A 20,689-nucleotide genomic window follows, 5' to 3' on the forward strand; every position below is an offset into this window, starting at 1 on the left:
TACTGTAAGTCATCTTTAGCCAGATATATACTGCTCAGGGCATTTCAAATATAAAGTCTCTACTTACTAGCAAATATAATCAGTCTAATTTACCAGAGGGTTAGTAAGAAAGGAGATTGCACCAGGTCACCTGCATTTTTTTCTTACCTTAAGTGCTGATATGGTTTTTCTGTGTCCCCACCCAAAATCTCACCTTGAATTGTGATAATCCCCACATGTCAAGGGCAGTACCAGGTGGAGATAATTGAATCATGGAGCAGGTTTCCCCTATTCTGTTCTCATGGTAGTGGGTGAGTTCTCACGAGATCTGATGGTTTTATTTATAAGGAGCTCCCTGCTTCCTGCTTCACTCTGCACTTCTCCTTGCTGCCGCTGTGTCAACACGGATGTGTTTGCTTCCCATTCCACCATGATTGTAAGTTTCCTGAGGCCTCCCCAGCCCTGTGAAACTGTGACTTAAGTTAGCCTCCTTCCTTTATAAATTACACAGTCTTGGATATTTCTTCATAACAGCATGAAAACGAACTAATACAGGTGTGTCATCCAGGTTAAAAGAATAAGTGGATCTTTCTTTTCACCCAGCAATCCAGGTAGTTGTTCAGTGTGCCATGGTACAATGCGGTCATGGTGGCACAGTTGGAGGCTACATAGTTAGCTCCACAGTGTACACTTTTCCTTACCAATGCATATCTGGCTGCCATCACTACTGAATACCTAACGCTTTTAAGAGAAGAAATCAGTATAAAACCCTCAAAGGCACCTTCCTAATGAGGGCCAGCCAGTCACCTCATTGCTGAGTGATTGCATGCCTTACAACAGGGAGGAGATAGTAATTTGCCATCATTAGATTGAGATTGTATTGTGGATATACATTTGCTTTTCGTGCCCCAAATCTTTATATTAGCACAAATATCTGTGGCCTTATTTACCTCCATTTTATTTCATATAACATTTCCTAAGACCAAGATCCTCATGTCACACTAAAAGAAGTGTGCCAAGTGGTTTCATACTCAGAGAATTATTTGATTTTATTCATGGACTTTATCACTGTAAAGCAGGTGGCCTGAGAGTATGGTGGAATGGTCTATTGAAAACTTAATTCCAGTGCAATTTAGAGATCATCTCCTGTTTTAAGAGAGATTTTATCTTATATAATGGAAAATATATTTTGAGCCATTGACCGATATGTTCTGTTATGTGTCCTATCGCCAGGATATATGGGTCTGGGAATCAAGGGGTGGAGGATGGAGTCACATCTCTCGCTATTTTTCTTAATAATCCATTTAAAAATTTTTGCTTTATTTCCTGTAATTTAGACTGCTAGTTTCAATTTTTTACCTCCTAAGGAAAAAGTGCTTTCAGCAGAAGACATAATAATGCTTTTAGTGAATTATAAGTTGAAATGGCCACTTGGCCAATTTGTGCTTCTCTTGCCATTGAACCAACGGGCAGGTTATTGCACTGGTTGGCTTGATTGATCCTGATTACAAGGAAAAATTAGGTCACTACTCCAAATATGTCAGCAAACCCAAAAGATTATTTAGGATTCCTCCAAGTCCAACTGCAAAGTTTAATGGAAAATTATATGTGTGTGTGCGTGCACGCACACACAGGTGCATGCATGTGTTATATATGTATATATTTATGTTATATTTATATATGTTATATATTTATATATGTAAAACCACTGAGAATTCAGATATCCTAGGAGTAAAGATTTGAGTTCATTCCTTTTTACCAAGGACAAAAGTCATATGACATTGATAATAAAATAAATAAGTTAAAATTCAACTATACCTTTTGTTATTAACTATATAATAAAACTATGCATATTTTATCATATATGTGGGTAATTAAGAATATATATGTATATATATGTTTGTATGTGTATGTATATATTGACTAATTTCTTTTTCTAGTCTCTCATTTCATTTATTATTTTATGTAAGTCTTGGTGGTGGTGGCTTACTTTAGGATTTAGTCTTGAAGTTGTAGAGTATTTCAGTGGGACTGTCACTGAAATAGAGGACTACTGAACATCACTAGACAAGTATAAATTATGGTCACTTAGAGATGAATACGTGAGAGTTTAGCTTTTATACCACTCTTGTTAGGGAGAAGGTGAGAGTGATTTCATATATACAACTATACGTGTAACTTGTTGTATGGAAGCATAAAACTGGTATTGTTTTGAATGGAAGTTCAAGTACGTATACATGACTACCAAGGATGAACTGTGTCCCAAAGCCACTCTTATGTACTCTTCTTGGAGAGGCTGAGCCTGAGGCTCTGAGAACTACCTTTACTTTTCAGCTGTTAGTTTTACCTAATTGGGGACACTGAGGAAAATGAAAAGGTGGGGAGAAAAATTTTGTTTATATCAACATCATTCTAGCAGACGGTGTTTCACACAATCAACTGCAGTTGGTTTACATCTCAAGCTGGTATCGTCATTTCCAGAACCACCCTTGATGTGCACACACACAGATACTAAAAGCAGATGGGTAGTGCCTGCTCCCCAGAGGACTCAGTCCCAGGTCACAATGTCCAATCTCCACAAGCTTGAAGTACCATCATTAGCCAAGCATCACACCATCCTCAGAGATCGGAGCCTCAGTTCCTAGTGTGCTCCTCTCTGAATTTCTCAGGTACAAGAATTAGTCAAATATATTTGGGTTCTCAAGAGAAATTGAAGCAACGGTATATATGCAGGCACCCCTCATTTGTTGAGCTTCACTTTTATTGCGTTTCACAATGCAATTTTGTTATTTTTACACACTGAAGGTTTGTGGCAACCCTGTGTTGAGCAAGTCTATCTGCACTGTTTCTTCAATAACTTGTGCTCGCTTCAAGTCTCTGTTACATTTTGGTAATCCTCATAATTTTTAAAATTTTTCGTGGTTATTATATTTGGTATGGTGATCTGTGATCAGTGATCTTTGATGTTACTGTTGGAATTGTTTTGGGACACCCTGAATCATGCCTACACAAGACTGTTGTGTGTGTTCTGACTGCTCCATCATCAGGCCCTTCCCCTGTCTCTCTCCCTCTCCTCGGACCTTCCTATTCTCTGATACACCACAAAACTAAAATTAGGCCAACTAATTATCCTACGATAGCCACTAAGTGTGCAAGCGAAAGAAAAAGTCACATTTCTCAATTTAAATCAAAGACTAGAAATAATTAAGCTTAGTGAGGAGTGCATGTTGAAAGTTGAGATAGGCTGAAAGCTAAGCCTCTTGTACCAGTTAGCCAAGTTGTTCATGCAAATGTAAAGTTCTTAAAGGAAATTAAAGTTCTTCTACTCTAGTGAATCCATGAATGATAAGAAAGCAAAACAGCCTTATTGTTGATATGGAGAAAGCTTTAGTGGTCTGGTTAGAAGATCAATCATCTACAACATTCTCTTAAGTCAAAGACTAATCAGAGCAAGGTCCCAACTCTCTTCAATTCTGTGAAGGCTAAGAGATTGAGGAAGCTACAGAAAAAAGGATGGAATCCAGCAGAGGCTGGTTTATGAGGCTTAAGGAAAGAAGCCACTTCCATAATATAAAGAGGAAGGTGAAGCAGCAAATGCTAATGGAGAAGCTTCAGCAAGTTATCCAGAAAATCTAGCTAAGATAATAAATTAAGGTGTCTACCTTTAAAAACAGATTTTCAATGTAGTTGAAAACATCCTTTTATTGCAAGAAGATACCACCTATGACTTTCATAGCTAGGGAAGAGAGGTCAATGCCTGACTTCAAAGCTTCAAAAGACAGGCTGACTCTTTTGTTAGGAAATAATGCAGCCGGTAACTTTAAATTGAAGCCAAGGCTTATTTACCATTTAGAAAATTGTGTGGCCCTTAAGAATTATGTTAAATCTACTCTGCTTGTACACTTTAGAGTAAGCAACAAATCCTAGATGACTCCAGAGCTCTGATGGAGGTATACAAGGAGATGAATGTTGTTTGTATGTCTATTAACACAACACCTATTCTGCAGCCATAGATAAAGAGGTAATTTCAAACTTTCAGGTATTATTTAAGAAACACAGATTTTAAGGCTGTACTGTAGCTGCCATAGATAGTGATTCCTTTGATTGAATCTGGGCAAAGTAAATTGAAAACCTCTGGAAAGGATTCATCATTGCAGATGTCATTAAGAGTATTCGTGATTCATGGGAGGAGATCAACATATCAACATTAACAGGAATTTAGGAGAAGTTGATTCCAGTACTAACAGATGACTTTGCATGGTTCAACACTTCAGGAGAGGAAGTTACTACAAATTGGCAAGAGAACTAGAAGTAGAAGTAGAGCCTGAAGATATGACTGAATTGTTACAATTTCATGATCAAACTTGAACACACAAGGAGTTGCTTCTTTTTTTTTTTTTCTTTTTTTACTTAAGATTTTTTTTAGAGATGGGATCTTGCTCTGTCACCCAGGCTGGGGTGCCATGGCATGATCATGGCTCATTGCAGCATTGAAATCTTGGGCTCAACCAGTCCTCCTACCTCACCCTCCTGAGTAGCTGGGACTACAGATGCATACCACCACACCTGGCTAATTTTTAAAAAATTGCAGAGATGGGGTATTGCTATGTTGCCCAGGTTTGTCTCAAACTACTGGTCTCAAGCAATCCTCCTGCCTCAGCCAAGAGTTGCTTCTTATGGATAACCAAATAATGTAGTGGGTTTTGTTGTTGTTGTTGTTATCGTTTATAAAATGTAATTGTATTTTACGTTACTCTGCTGTTACATAGGGCATATCATTTTCACAAGGCTTTTTTGGGACAAGGGTCAATGGTTAGCAATGCACAATAGTGGTCCAAATCTCTAAATAACAATGCTAGGCAAACTGGACACCCCCTCACATATGCACATATCTAGTTTTAGACTTGGACTTGAGTACTTTTATTTATTTCCCCTTTGTAGTGTATTAAGAAATATCATGCACTTTAATTCCCAAAAGCAATTCTTGTATTCTGGCAGCAACATGCTAATTCTATTACACAGCAAAGTGAATACCAGAACTACAAAGGCAGGAGGTGTAAGTGAATTTTTATTTGGAAGGGAGGTTGTCAACATAAACAGCAGCAAATAAAGAGTGAATAAGGAAAGTCCCTCTTGCCACACCTCCATAATATGTGATACAGGAGGCATTTCAATTTGTGACCTCCAGCCAGAAATGGGAAGTGCTTTTCCCTTCAATTTAATACTTCTGGATTCCTACTAAAAAGGAATATGTTAGGAGCATGGAAAAGTTGTTATTGAAAGGAAACCCTGAAGAGTATGGGAGGGAATGTAGAAATTAAGAAGTTATGTGGAACACTCTTTAAAGTGTAAGTAACTACATTTTCATATCTTCACAGTAATACAAAACAGTCATTTGCAGAACTGGTTCAGATTACTTAAATACCAGATACATTTTTCGTCCTCTACCTAAGTGTTTGGAAGTTGCTTATGTTTATATGAAATGAAGGTATTAAGACTACAGCAGTAACTGCACACCAGGAAGGCCAAGACAAATCAAGGAATGAAGTTTTCCTAATGCTGCAGTGTGAAAAGACTATAAACAGGTGATTCCATATGCATAAATGGGTTTCTTTGCTATAGGAAATCCAAGTGGAATAAGGAATGGAGTTGTGTAAAAAGGTTTATTGAAGGGAAGAAGGATGACACCATGGGTTTAGTTTCAGCCCTTTCTACTGCATCACATTTTTCTCCTTCACTGTCTGAGGTCCGTAGTGTTAGGCTGTCTCTAAGCAACTGCATAATGAGGGTGCTGTCTTTGTATGAGTCTTCATTCAGTGTATCAAGTTCTGCAATGGTCTCATCAAAAGCCATTTTAGCCAGCATGCAGGCAAGCTCTGGGTGATTATGAATCTCATGGTAAAATACCGAAAAGTTAACAGCAAGCCCCAGGCAGATTGGATGAGTGGATTGTATCTCTTTCTTGCTTATATCAAATGCCCCTGGAATTATCTGTCATTTGTTTTTGATTCTCACCACATGCAACTTCAGCAAGGTACTGGAAGTAACCACCCTTCATTTTCAGATAGAAGACACCAGTCTCTGGAGTAGTTGCATTGGCTATCAAATATTTATCCAACAATTCCAGGGCCGTGGTGCAGATCGATCTAGCTTGGACTCCACTTTCTCCCAATAGTCCTTAATCAGCTGCATTCTTGTCAGAGGTGTATGTCTTCTGCTTGATGCTTGAGATGACCCTGCAGGCAGACCTGCAGTCCCCAACCACATTCTTGTAGGCCACGGAAAGCAGGTTGCACTCCTCCTTGGACAGCTTGGTGCCCTGCTTGGTCATGGCCTTCATGCAGGTAGCCATATCATCATACCACTTGGCCAACTTGGCCTTCTGGATCAGCTCCATCTTCTCTGTGGCAGGCGTGCGGGTGAAAATAGTTTATTGAGATGGAATTTGCTCCTGGTGAAGATGCTGTGAACATTGTTGAAATGAAAACAAAGGATTTAGAATATCACATAAACTTAGTTGATAAAGCAGCAGCAGGATTTGAAAGGATTTACTCCAGTTTTGAAAAATATTCTATTGTGAGTAAAATGCTATCAAATAGTGTAGCATGCTATAGTGAAATATTTTGTGAAAGAAAGAGTCAATCAATGTGACAAATCTCATTGTGTTATTTCCCGTAATTGCCATAGACACCCAAACTTTGGCAAACACCACCATGGTTAGTCAATAGCCATCAAAATCAAGGCAAGAGGCCGGGCGCGATGGGTGGCTCATGTCTGTAATCTCAGCACTTTGGGAGGCCAAGGTGGGTGGATCACCAGGTCAGGAGATTGAGACCATCCTGGCTAACATGGTGAAACCCTGTTTCTACTAAAAAAAAACAAGAAATCAGCTGAATGTGCTGGCGGGTGCCTGCAGTCCCAGCTACTTGGGAGGCTGAGACAGAATGGCGTGAACCCAGGAGGCGGAGGTTGCAGTGAGCCGAGACCGCGCCACTGCACTCCAGCCTGGGTGACAGAACAAGACTCTGTCTCAAAAAAAAAAAAGAAAGAAGCAAATCAAGGCAAGAGCCTTTACCAACAAAAAGATAATCACTCATTGAAGGATAAGACAATCATTAGCTTTATTTTAGCAATAAGGTTTTTTTTTTTTTAATTAAGGTATGTACATTGTTTTGTTGATATAATGCCTAGTGCACTTAATAGACTACAAGATAGTATAAACATAACTTTTATATGCATTGGGAAACAAAACAAAATGTGACTCGCTTTATTGCAACATTAGCTTTATTGTTATGGCCTGGAATTTAACTTAAAATATCTCTGTGGTATGCCTTTATATACAGAAAGATTTATTTCAAGGAATTCGCTGATACAATTATGGAGATTTGTAAGTCCAAAATTGATGGGGTAGGCCAGTGTGCTGTAGACTGAGGGAGAAGTTTTAGTTCAAGTTGCAAGTGTGTCTTCCTGGAAAAATTCATTTTTGGGAAACGTCTGTCTTTGGTCTATTTAAGCCTTCAACTTTCCCCCACATTAGGGAAAGTAATCTGTTTTACTTACCCTTGTCTTAGCCTTTTGGGCTGCTACAAATACCATAGACTCAGTATATGGTATTCCGTTATAAACAACGGAAATGTATTTCTTTCTGGAAGCTGAGAAGTCCAAGATTTAGGGACTAGTATATTCAGTGTCTGATGAGGCCCCATTTTCTCAAAGACAACCATATTCTTGGTGTAACTTCTCATGGTGGAAGGAGAAAACACGCCTCCCAAGACCTCTTTTATGAAGGCACTAATCGCATTCATCAGGGCTCTACCCTCAGGACCTAAATACCTTCCAAAAAGCCCCACATACTAATGTCATCACTTTTGGAGTTAACACTTTGAACATTTGAATTTTGGGGAGATACATGCATTCAATTACAGCACCAATTTAAATGTTAATATTACCCAAAAAACACTTAGTCAGCTCAGGCTAGCATAACAAAAATACCATAGACAGGGTGACTTAAACAACAGAATTTGTTTTCTCACAGTTCTGGAGGCTAGAAGTCCAAGATTGAGGTTCCAACCAATGCAGTTTCTGGTGAGGGCTGTCTTCCTTGCTTGCAGATATTAGCCTTCTTGCTGTGTCCTCACATGGCGAGACAAAGATATTTCTCTTTTCTTCTTCTTCTTAGAAAGCCACCAAACCTATGGGATTAGAGCCTTACTTTTTTGACCTCATTTAACCTTTGTTACCTCCTAAAGTCCCCATCTCTAGATACAGTCAGATTGGGGGTTCAGGCTTCTGCATATGAATTTGAGGGTATGGCACAATTTAGTCCACATTATGCACCTACCACCCCCCAAAAAATCTTACATCCCTATCTCATGCAAAGTACATTCATTTCATCCCAATAGCCCCAAAAGTCTTAACTTATCCAGCATCAACTTTAAAGTCCAAAGTCTCATCTAAAAAATCCTCAAAATTATCAAATTATCAAAATTATCAAAAATATCATCTAAATCACACATGGATGAGTCACAATGCTCTTTGACAATGTACCTAGTGAACCAAAACCTGTGATTTATCTAAGGCAAAATTCTCCTCCAGCTATAAACTTGTAAATACAGACTGTGTTTTCAAAATATGATTGTGGAACAGGCATTGGATAGGTAAACACTTCCAGAATCATTTAGAATAAAGTTTGACTGAATATCTGGGCACTATGGCCCAGCTATAGTGATACATAAAATTAATCATCACACAAGAAAAAACAAAACAAAAAAAAAAACACCATTTTCAAAGGCCCAAACCACAAGTCCTTTTTCCAAACTCCTAAGGCAGCATCATCACCTGGAACTCATGCCTTCCCCAAAGGTCTGAGTCCCGACTCTCCTGGGGTCCTCTGTTGAATTTCTGAGGTATCAGCAATGACTAGTTGGTACCCATTCCCCAAAGGGTTTTAATTCTAGGTCTCTGGTGTCCTCCTCTGAACTTTTAAGGTCTGAAAATATCAATGTCTTTATTTTTGCTTTCCCACCCTAAGAAATGCGAGTTGATTCTTACAGTTACTGTCTAACTTAGTGTTCCCTGTTTCCTTTTCATTTCTGTATACCTTAAAATACCCCATGTTAAATTCTCCACATTAAAATACTTGACAAAGTTTCTATTTTATCTATTAATTAATGGCTGATATGCTATAATCCTGGTTTGCCTGAGACAACAAATCTATCTATCTATCTATCTATCTATCTATCTATCTATCTATCTATCTATCTATCATCTATCTATCTCTATTTCCTATGTGTTTTTTACAGCGCCCTCTTTCACAAAAGTGTCTTAGTTAAACAATATATTATATTACCATGCTAAAAACAACCAACCATGCAGTAGAAATCGGAATATATGGGATCTAGTCCTGCCCTGCAAAAAATGTCATGTGGCCTGGAACAAATCACTTAACCTGAGGAGCAGATGATTATTTCTACCACTTATTACAGCTCCCAAACTGATTTCATTGTCTATGATACTGTCATACAATTTACCTACATATGCTTAAACGTGTTATCATTGAGATATTGATGTATATACACCTGGTTGGCATTAGAAGGTGCCACAGATGGCATGATTTTTAAGCAGTGTTCTGACGAAGGGAAAAAAATACTTAATTGGCAAAAATGAACTGTAAGAGCTTTTCTGAAAAAATTGTTGTCAATCTGATCACTATAGCACCAGAATTATTGCAGCAGAAAAGGATAAATATATATCATAATTTTAAGTACATAAAACTGTAGATAAAAATAAGTAGCTGACCTCCATTGATCTTTTTTTTCTCTGTACAGGCACTGCTTTAAGTGCTTTGCCTATAATAATTCTATGAGGCAGCCATTATTATTGCTACTATTTTACTGATGAAAGACTTAGGAGGGTAAAATAATTGGTTTGAATATGTGCACCAAGGAAGCAGTGATCCTAAGAAATGTACCTAGCTGTCTAATTTCATAACTTCTGTACCATAATTTTAAATATCAAGATTAATGTAGCTGGATATAGAAGAAATAAAGTTACAATGAAAGTTTGATGAGAGAAAGTATTCTACTTAAGCTCTATTAAAATATTTGGATGACTCCTTTTCAGAATTATGCCTATTTTAAATATCAAATATGTTTTGGTATAAACAATGTGTTATGTGTTCTTTCTGTTTAAAAGTTACAAAGCTTCTTAAATAGAAGCATATATAGGTCTCTTATTTTTTTCCCCTTTGTCCCATTGGTATCTTGAGGACAATTACTACAGTATAGAAAACAATAGAACAGTGAGATTTCAAAAGTTATATTAAGAAAATAATATATTTTAATTTCTTTGTGGTTAAAATTTAAAACCCGGTGAAAAGAAATTAAAAGTCCTTAAAGACTTTTACCACTCTCTGCATGTCCAATTTTCCTTGATTTTACTTTACAAATTACTTTTTTACATTTAGTCTTTATAATATTGATATATTAATTAAATCAGAATTTTAATGTTTTTGTTCAAAGGCTGCTGCAAACTTGATTGAAATGCCATTTCCGTCCAGAGTTTTCAATCAAAAAAGAATATAGCAACTCACCTTTCTGTCATTGTGATAGTGCAATTAAGATTGCCTCAAGTCAGTTACATTCTCTCTTTGTCCTAGATTCCTCATCCATAAAGTGCAAGTCACAATACCAACTACCCTAGAGTTATAATAATTGTAAAGTCCACCTAAATGCCAAAAAGAGTCCTCTGCCACCATGCCTAGCTCTTCTTCCCTATCCATTGTCTGATTGCCTGTCCTCTTGGCGCTTGTTGTTCTGCTTTACCTTACATTTTTGTTTTATCTGGGTACTTGGAGGTTAGCGTCTCCAATCAAAGGCAGTATGTTGATGTGTTGTTTTATTTTAATCCCTTTGGCCCAGCAGAATAATTGGCATATAGATAATACTAAGTAAATTTTTATGAAGGGAAAGAGTAAATCAGTGAAAAAAGAATGAGCGAATGAGTTGATAAAAGAATCCTTTCAATTTTTCTTTCAATTTTTTCTACTGTAGGTCCGCGGAGAATTACATTAGAAGAATTACATAGAGAATTTCTCAAGAGCCTTGAACATCTACTGAAGCTTTTCTAACAAGAGTAAGATACTATTGTAGTAGCGCCTCATGTGCAACAACAAATGTCTAATCTGCAGAAGTGGGCAATCATTTTTTTTAACGATTTTGTTGTAATGATCTCCTCTTTTTTTAGAGCGAGAACTGGCCAGTAACAATTAACAGCAAATAAGAAAAGTGTACAAACATTCATTCCTTCATTTATTATACTTCATTTGGAAGAGAGAAAAAAATTTAAATCTTCATACAAAGATCCCCTTGCTCATGAAGCTCTGCTTGTGTGAGTGTACATGTTCAATATTCAAACAGTATGCTAATTTAAAAGTTAGACTTGATCTCATCTATCATCTTAGAATTTTTATAAAATGGATACACATTAACTCCTGGGTGCATTTTACCTTTTACTCAGCAGGTAAAAGGTAAAAGAGTCCATAGACATTCTATCTTTCTTTATTGAGGACAATTTCTATAACATTTGTTTTAACGGTGTATATAGCTTACTCTAAAATTACTCTGCAAGCTAACCAGGCAACCTGTTTCATTTTAGTTCTGGAAAAGTTATTTCTTGAATGTAACAAGTTTAAAATGAATATCAGAATCAAGAAGTCATACATAAAAACCTCCTATGCACTGAAAATATAAAGGAAGCGCCTCTATGACTTAAAATTTGCATAAATTCATTGTTATAAAACAACGCTTTCCCCCTTTTTTCCTCACAGGAAAGTGTTTGTTGGCTGAATATAATATGCAAAATTCACATCTTAAACTTTAGTTTCAATGAAAGTGACTGTTTTTGCCAGTTCTTTACAAGGATAGTGCCAACAGTTTATTTAAAATTGAAACTTTTTCAGCTGCAAGACCAGAATTATGAGTCTTGTTAGGCTTGTCTTATTTGTAGTCATCTGAAATACAAATCTAACCAGTAGTAGGAATGACATAGTCTAAGAAAGGAACACTAATCACATCAAGTTGTGCTGTCCCATTTTACATGTCAAAAGTGTGAAACTTCATTGTTAAAAGGAAAGAAAATACAAACATTTAAGTCTGTCTCAAATACAACAAAATCGTGATATTTGAAATATTTTTCCCAAATCAAATTTCTTGTCTTAATTTGGGAGTGATTGGAAGCGTATGTAGCATTTGGATAGCTGAAAATTAGCATTGATTATACCACAAAATAATAAAACTAGTATTTTTACTTCTATTAATATTTAGCTGTTCTATGACATATGTATTCTATTTTCGAATTTTGTTTATTTTAATTTTGCTAGCATTCTCTGCATTAATAAAGTTAACTATGTTCCTTAGGAGACATTTTCATGGATTATCATAGTTTATCTTGATACCTGATCAAATTGTAGATTAGAAATAGTAAACTATTCCTCTTTTTCCTTCTTTAAAAACTCTTTAAAATATAAATGTGCTAGTATTAGAGAAATGCAAACTAAATCTCAAATGAGTTTCTACTACTAATATATACACCAAAATATATGACATTTTTAAAATTACTGATAATTCTAAGTATTTGTGAGGATGTAGAGTAACTGGAATTTTCATATGGTATGTTGGGAGTGTAAATTGATAAAACCATTTTGGAGAAGGATTAGACATAATTACTAAATCTAATTCTATGTTTTTTCCCAGAAATTCCATTCCTATGTATTGGCCCAACAGTTAAGAGTATATGTTCACCAAAAGACTTATACAAGAATGTTCCTAGCAACACTATTAGTCATGTTATTTTACTAAAAAAAAATCCAAATGTCCAATAACAGTCAATGGATAAATATAATATAGTATAGTCATATAATGCAGAAAGTTTTGAAAACTCCAACTGACTACAAAATGTGGATGAATAGTAGAGTACATTAAGTGAAAGCAGCCAGTCACTAACATCTACATAATGCATGATTTCATTTGTATGAAGTTCAAAAACAACCAAAACTAGCCTATGGTTTTCTGAAGTCAGAATAATGGCTGCTTTTGTGGGGCAAAGATGGCTGTTAACTGGGTGTTCTGCATTGTGACTTAGATGGTAATTATATAGTTATGCTAATTCATTATGTGTAACAAGGTATATACAATTAAGATTTTCCCCTTCATATATGTAATACTTCAATTTAAAAGTATTAAAATATATTTATATGTAACTTAATTATTTGCATAGTGACATCCGAAGAAAGTAAAAAAAAAAAAAAACCTCAGAATGTTTGGCAACTAAATACTTCTTGGAAGGAGGGTAACTTTGGACAAGTATTTATAAATTTTAATTATTAACTTTCATTTTTTATACCAGAATTTTTTCTTTATTAACAGGATGCATATATTATGTCAACATTTCTGTCCACATATTTTAAGAGTAAGCAGTATGTTATTAGCTAATAATTCAACTACAGCACCCAAAATGAGCAGTTTCTCTAAAGAGATTTGGTTCAGTAAAGGTCAGTCCTACTTAAATTTTAATCTGACCCTTCTCATTCTTATGTTCTACTTAAGTATTTATCTTCTATTTTCATACCAAAATTATTAGATGTTTCTTAGTTTACATTAAGCTTCTTTTAATTGGTAGCACATGAGGATTTTCGTAGACAATTCTTTCTTTTGAACAAAATTGTGAATATATCTTCCTTGACCTATTTTAAGTATCATTCATTTGTGCTGAATACAAGTAGTAGTGTAACAATGGGTTGATTTAAAAGAATTATTTCCATTGTTAGATAACTAATGCATAACAGTAATTAAAGCTAGAGACACTAATTAGAGAGCATTTCCACTTGGGAGTACATAGAACATTCAGATATTGAGTTGGGATGTCTGAGGAATGGACCATTTTATAAAGTGAGGTAAATTTTTGACTCCTGAGTTCCAAACAAATATGGTACATCTGGGGTTCTGCTCTGAATAGCTTCATGTATGAATAAAATCTTATTTTTTTTCTTATTAATCTTTCCTTCCTTCTCTTGGAAATAATTAGTATGGCAAAAACTATTTTCAGATAAATAGAAAAACAAATTTCAAAAGTGCCAGCCTTCGGCCAACCACTCACTTCCTGTGACAAAGTCTAAAAGAAGTTTATCAATGGTTAGAGTTTTTCTTAAGGAGACCAAATTCAAGACCATTAGAAATCAACAGTTACTTTGGGACCTTAAAAATCTCTTTTAAACTAGAGATTCTGCAGTTTTGCTCATGAGAAAAGCCATTCTGATGTTATTTTATTCCTGTATCTGTAGGGCTGGATCAAAGATAAATTGGTTCATGGAAATGGAGTATCTATACAAATAAAGTTTGTGTAATCATGTACCATGTTGCTGCTTAATTTATTTTCCTAATATTGTTTATTTTCCTAATATTATAAATATTAATTATAAAAAGAAAGGAAAGAGAGATAGTAGAGCAAAATTGGCGAAGAGCTTGGACTTTGGATTAAGCCTTTCTAGGCTCAATATCTAGCTTTGATATCTTCTAGTTGTGCACCCTTGATTACATTTCTTATCGTCTCTATCCCTATTTTCTCATCTGCAGTATTTACACCCACCTCATAGTATTGTCAAAATGATCAAATGAGTAAGGTCATTTATGTTTGTAAGGTCATAAGATAAATTCTTGTCACTATGCATATTTTTTAATAAAATCACAAATTTGGAGAGAAAGTAAGTAAAAGTGAAAATCACCTGCAGCTCAACCACTGACATAGCCTTTACCTTTGTTACTATATTCTTTTCTTTCACTGTTCCTTGTTCTATGCCCATGAACCTGATGTATTATGCCACAGTTTCCGAGATGTTTGGTCCACATTTTACATGCACATCTGCCTCTTTTTCTTAGCTCATGCTTTCTCTTCACTTGTAAAGTCTGTTCTTCTCATCTTCACATGTCAAAAGTCCAGCCAGCCTTGACAACTTAGCTCAATGTATTGACTCTTTTGATTACTTTCTAAAAGAGGATCTTAATTTTTTCCTCCTCTGAAATTGTAAAGCATGCTGTCCTTTTGCAGCGTTAAGTAATTTTCCTCTGTGTCAACAGCATGAATATGGTACTTCATCTCCTAGACTATAAGTCTTTGGAAATGTTGTGCAAACCTTTCTACACTCTATGCATCAAGCACAGTTCTTTGCATAGATTAATGAATGCTCAATTTAAATACATTTTAACACAAAACACATTGATCTTAAAAATCAGATGTTCTAAGAATATTTATTGGCAGGCCAAAATAGTCATGATAAAATGTTAGATGATATAAAACTGTAAACCATATGATTACAATTTTTAAAAATAAAGTATCCATGTATTTTTTGTCTATCATCACCTATCACAAAATGACTGAAAAAAACTTTCTAGATGTTGACAGTATTTATGTCTGCATTATAAAATGCAGATTATTTAAGTTTTCTTTTACTCTTTTGGAAAATGTTTTATAATTCGATCACCTTTAAAATCATAAAGACATAATATTGTAGCATAAAGGCATATTTTAAATACAATTATTTTAGCCTAGAAATATAAGAAATGCAACTGCCATCTTTGAAGGTTTGATTTTATGTTAGATAGATTTACTTTCTAATTTACAGCATATTGATCCTAGGCTCACTGAAGTGAGACAGCATGTAAGTTAGTATCCTTCTTCCTTGCTTATCCTAAGTATAGTAACTGGCATGTAATAAAAACTGTAATGTTCAGCTTGGGCAATTTTTCATAAGAAATCTTAAAAGAAACTGCTTTATATTTTCCATACAGAAGTCTTAATTATAGAAAACAAAGTTTATTTTTAACTTGCTGTTAGCATGTAGAAGGGAAAATCCTGCAGAGAGAAATGAAGAAATACTTATAGGGAGCTGAAAAGAAGGAGGTGGTACTCATCTTCAGAACAATTTTAATGATTCATTTTGAAAATGGATTTCATAACAGTACATATATAAAGGAATAATGCATAAGTATTTTGATTTTTTGAAGGGGAAGTGTTTATCATTTCAGAAAACAATTAGAAGTGAGTTCCATTGATCTTTCAAAATGTATTTCCAAGGAATTACATTAAGTATTTTTCTACCTTGTGAAGTTTAGCAACCCTGGATCACCATTGGTGTGCTCTTCAAACACATATTTTAACACCTTTTTCCAGCAGGACTTTTTTCAAGTCTTGTGAGAGTTATACATACATGACATTTGTTCATTTAGAGAACTCTTTAATTCTTTGACATTTTTTTCTCTACCTCTATAGCTTTGCTTAGGATAAAATTTTCTTATGATTACTTGGTTAAGCTGAATTTTACTTTATTGGTGATTCTTTTTTCTAAAATCTTTTAAATAGCATTAAAATTGTTTTGGAAGAAAATGCATTTGATTTTTTATATATCTGTTGAATGAAACAACCCTATATTAATCAAATGGAAATAAGGGAGTTGTTTGTTCAGTGAAGAAGATCTATTGACGTGTGTCATTTGGCATTTAAGGGAGAATTAGTTGCTCTTAGTGAACTTGCTTTATTTAGCAGAAATATCTAATGTAGCTATGAAAATACATTAGATAGACATATTTGAATTCAAATGATATAAAAGCAAACACCACTAATTCAACACCTAAGTAATCACATTGTTCACAGAATTGTAAATTACAATGGCTGTGTGTGAGTAACAGATGGATGAATTAAATGTGTTCAGCAGCCTTTCTGTATATTACAGGAAGCCTGACTGCCAGAGATATTTTGGTAGAGTACAACAGGCCTATGTGATTCACTGTACAATAGGCAAAGGAAAATTATTTCCTGTTTAGTAGAGAAAAGTGACCTAACATGAAAAACCTCAACGATGTTGATTTTTTTAAATATGGTATAGAGGTACAAAATACCTTTGCCAATTTCCAAGATTCCTGAGAGTTTTTCCCAACTTTAAAGTTTATTAGCTAATGTATAATCATAAAAGAAGCAACAATCACTTTTCATCCAAAATTTAATTCTAGATTTCCTGAGAATTAAACAGTTCTAATTATAAATTGATTTCTTTATTATGGTATCACCTTTATCATAGCCATTTTAAATCCAACACAGTCGTAATAATGTGAGAAAAATATATATAACCAATGAAGAATTCCTAAAGTATGTGTGTACTATTGATAGCTTACTAGAAGTTATTTTATCTTACTGTACTCTCTTCAAGTTTTGATTCATAGTAGTAGTCAAATTGTTTGCAAACACCGAAGTCCACAATAATTTTTTATTTTCTTAGAATCTATGACACATTAGAATTGGATTAAGGGCAAGCATGTAATATGAATATAAGCTTCTAGATATACCTTCTCTTTTTTTTTGGAAGTGATGATTTAAATCATTCCTGATATAGGCTCATGAAAATCAAAGTACGAAATCCTAAGAAGATTTTTAGTCTTATCTTTAGGCATGATTAAACAACTCCAAATTAATAGAAGTTTCCTCTATTTCCAAAGATCTACAGGGGAATTAGATCCTATAACGAATTGATAGCATCATGTGTGTTTAAGAAAGAACATTTCCATCAGGCTATCTTTACTTCTTCTCATTTAATTTTCTTACCTGACATTTTACACTTATTTAGCCTTAGTTTGCTCTCTGTAGAAACACAAACATTTGGTATCAGTTTCTTTGGAAAAACATGCGTTGTTATAATTCAATTTGAACCTGCTAAATCGCTCAAATTGTACGTTTTTCCAAATTTTACATTGCTAAAGCTTTACAAGTTTTATTTTCTGAATTGTAGCCAGTTTGGCTACAATCTTTTGCTTGAATGCTTTTTACTTTTTTCAGAATTTCTGTTTGTAAGAAGTTCTTACATTGTTTAGATTACAGTACTTAAAATAGTTAGGTTCTGGAAATTCAACTCTAAAACTTAGAGATGTAGTTATTTTTCAGATTTATTTTAGCAGGAAGATTCAGTAACTGATTTCGCTTAATATATTTCCAAAATTTCTATTAAAATACAAAATTATAGCAAAAATGCTTCCCAGCTCTTGAGCTCTTGGCCCATCTATCTCTGTCAGTTCATCCTCTGGAGGCAGGGAATGCAGGTTGAGCTCAGAGGGCAGGATCCCAGAGCATACTGAGAGCATAGAGCACAGGAGTTCTCCCTGGACCAAACAAAGAGGAACACCAGAGCTATAGGAGCATAGGGCCAGCAGTCTGTCTCCAGAGAAGCTGTCTAGGGCATAACCTCATTCTTCAGAAATTGGCAAAGTCTGGAGTAAGTACAGCAAAGCAAAGCAGGCTTTAGAAGGTTAACATGTCGTTGAAGGTGAAAGCAAAGCATAATACTGATAGGAGAAACTACAAGGAATCAGCATCAATTGATGGCAATACCAAGTCTAGAATCTTTGACCAACCAAGAGAGTTTTATATGATTAATTCTTGCAGGAAGGTGAACAATTTCATGGCTATCTGGGTTCTTACACATTAACAATATTAAGTCTATGTTTCCAGCTGGAATAGGGGATTTATCGTGTTTATGGTTGGGAATGAAAGCAGAGCTTGACCTCAGATCATTTCTAACCTTACCACTTACCATTTCATACATGGCCAGGAAGCCACTAAGTGCTTCTATTCTTTGAATATCATTTCTGAGTCAAATCCTACATAGGACATTTACACGTGGTTACCTCATTCTAAATTAGTTATTCTAATAGTCTTTATAAGATGCCCATGAAATATTACATACTATTCTCATTTTAATGTAAGGAAATGCAATCAAGATGACTATTACCTATGAAGATTACACTCTAATGAGGAGGAGGAGCCAGATTCAAACTGGGTTATACTCTTTTTATTCATGAATCGGATGCAGGACATACACTTTCTTGTAGAATGGTAGATCTCATGTTGACCACTTATGACTAAAATAGAAAAATGCTATTCAAACAAAAGTATTCTTAAGACATAGTGCTGAATTATGTTTTTTAGTCTGAGATACTGTTAAAATATCTCTGGGTATTTTGAATTATTAAAGCATTTTTGTAACCTCTTTTGAAAAGTGATACATTGAGATAACAGAGTTCGTGCTCCTATTATGTACAATTCAGTAATGTGAGCTACATAATTGGGTGTAATCATAGGAAAAATGGAAGTGCTTTAACATGTGTCTTTTTTAAAATTCTTAAAATTTGTTACTCTATTTGCAGCTATAAATAATATAGATGCTAATTTCACAAACAAGGGAAAATACAGTAATATACAGCGAAAGATAAAAACATATAAACTCTATCAGTGCAGGACATTGTAATTCTTTTGTCCTTCGTAATATAGATACAATTTTGACTTTTTGTTAATTTATAATTTTCCGTGCAATATTTCAAGTGTTTCATTTTACTTCTCTTTTCATGAATTATTTATTTGTATTTTCTGTTATTAATCTTTTTCATAATGAAAATAGTTATTGTCACTCTTATTGAAATACCTTTTCTCTTCTCCCAGCAACTCTAGCTAGGTTTAACATCTTTCTCCAATATTTTCACAATGAACTTTAAGCAAACAAAACAATTTTTTAACATTTGCTTTTCAAATAAAATTAAACTCATAATAACATTTGTTAGTCATCAATGGTACCTCTCTGGTTCCTACTTACAATCTTCAGAAGAAATCAATATTAATCATAGATTGTGTGTCAATAGAGTTTCATAAATAAAAGAGAAACAAATTTTTGCTTTAGAAACTCTTATGGTCTTGTCAGAGTATTTCAAAGTACAGGAGAAAACTAAAAGCAAATAAAAATTTATATTTCTCTTAGTTTCGCATATGTTCAGGCTACAGGAGGAAAAGAGTATCTACGAAGACCAAACTGATACATAAATCCCTACCTAAGTTCCACACTGATGAGCAAACGTACTAAATTGATGCAGAAACATTTTTGTTTTTCTCACAGAGCTTACATTGAAAAAATAATGCATTTTTTTGCTCCTAACTGCTGATTTCTACCAATTAATTATCAGTTAATCCATTCATTAGCAAAATAAACACAACAAATCAGTAAACAACTATCTATATAAAATAAATAAAATGACTTCAGATATAAACTTATTTGTAACTATAACCTGAAAGAAGAAAACATTACACGCATTTCAATGAACAAAATTGCTTGTAATTATAAAGTGAAATTGTGTGTTCCTGAAGATACACACTTTGTTTTCTCATCACTTAATATCTACTGCTGGATTTTCCCCACAATCAGATAGGCTACATTTCCACAATTAATGCTTCTTTTCACATTTTGGGCTTTTACCTTAATACCTTTTAATCCAATGGAAATGCCTCCATATATTTCTCTCCCTAACTGTGTGTGCTCTTAGAGTAGACACCATAAAAAATATAACATGGTCAAGAGCATGAGAAGACAAACAACAGACGGGGAGAAACTATTCACAAAACGTCTATCTAATAGAGAACTTGCATCCAAAATATACAGGCAACTCTTTGCAACTCAAAAGAAGAAAATGCAAAACCTATTAAAATGGTCCATGGTGCAGAACTCAGAAATAAGACCACATATCTACAACCATGTGATCTTCACAAACCTAACAAAAACGAACAATGGAGAAAGCATTCCCTATTTACTAGATGATGCTGGGAGAACGGGCTAGCCATATGCACA

General features: G+C 34.6%; 1 pseudogene; it reads right to left on the minus strand.

Annotated features, from left to right (window-relative positions):
• Positions 1 to 5,595: 5,595 nt before the first annotated feature.
• On the minus strand, positions 5,596 to 14,882 carry LOC108530857 (14-3-3 protein theta pseudogene; annotated as a pseudogene).
• Positions 14,883 to 20,689: the final 5,807 nt, after the last annotated feature.

Source organism: Rhinopithecus bieti, unplaced genomic scaffold (assembly GCF_001698545.2).
Source record: "Rhinopithecus bieti isolate Rb0 unplaced genomic scaffold, ASM169854v2 scaffold_5260, whole genome shotgun sequence".
Lineage (NCBI taxonomy): Eukaryota > Metazoa > Chordata > Mammalia > Primates > Cercopithecidae > Rhinopithecus > Rhinopithecus bieti.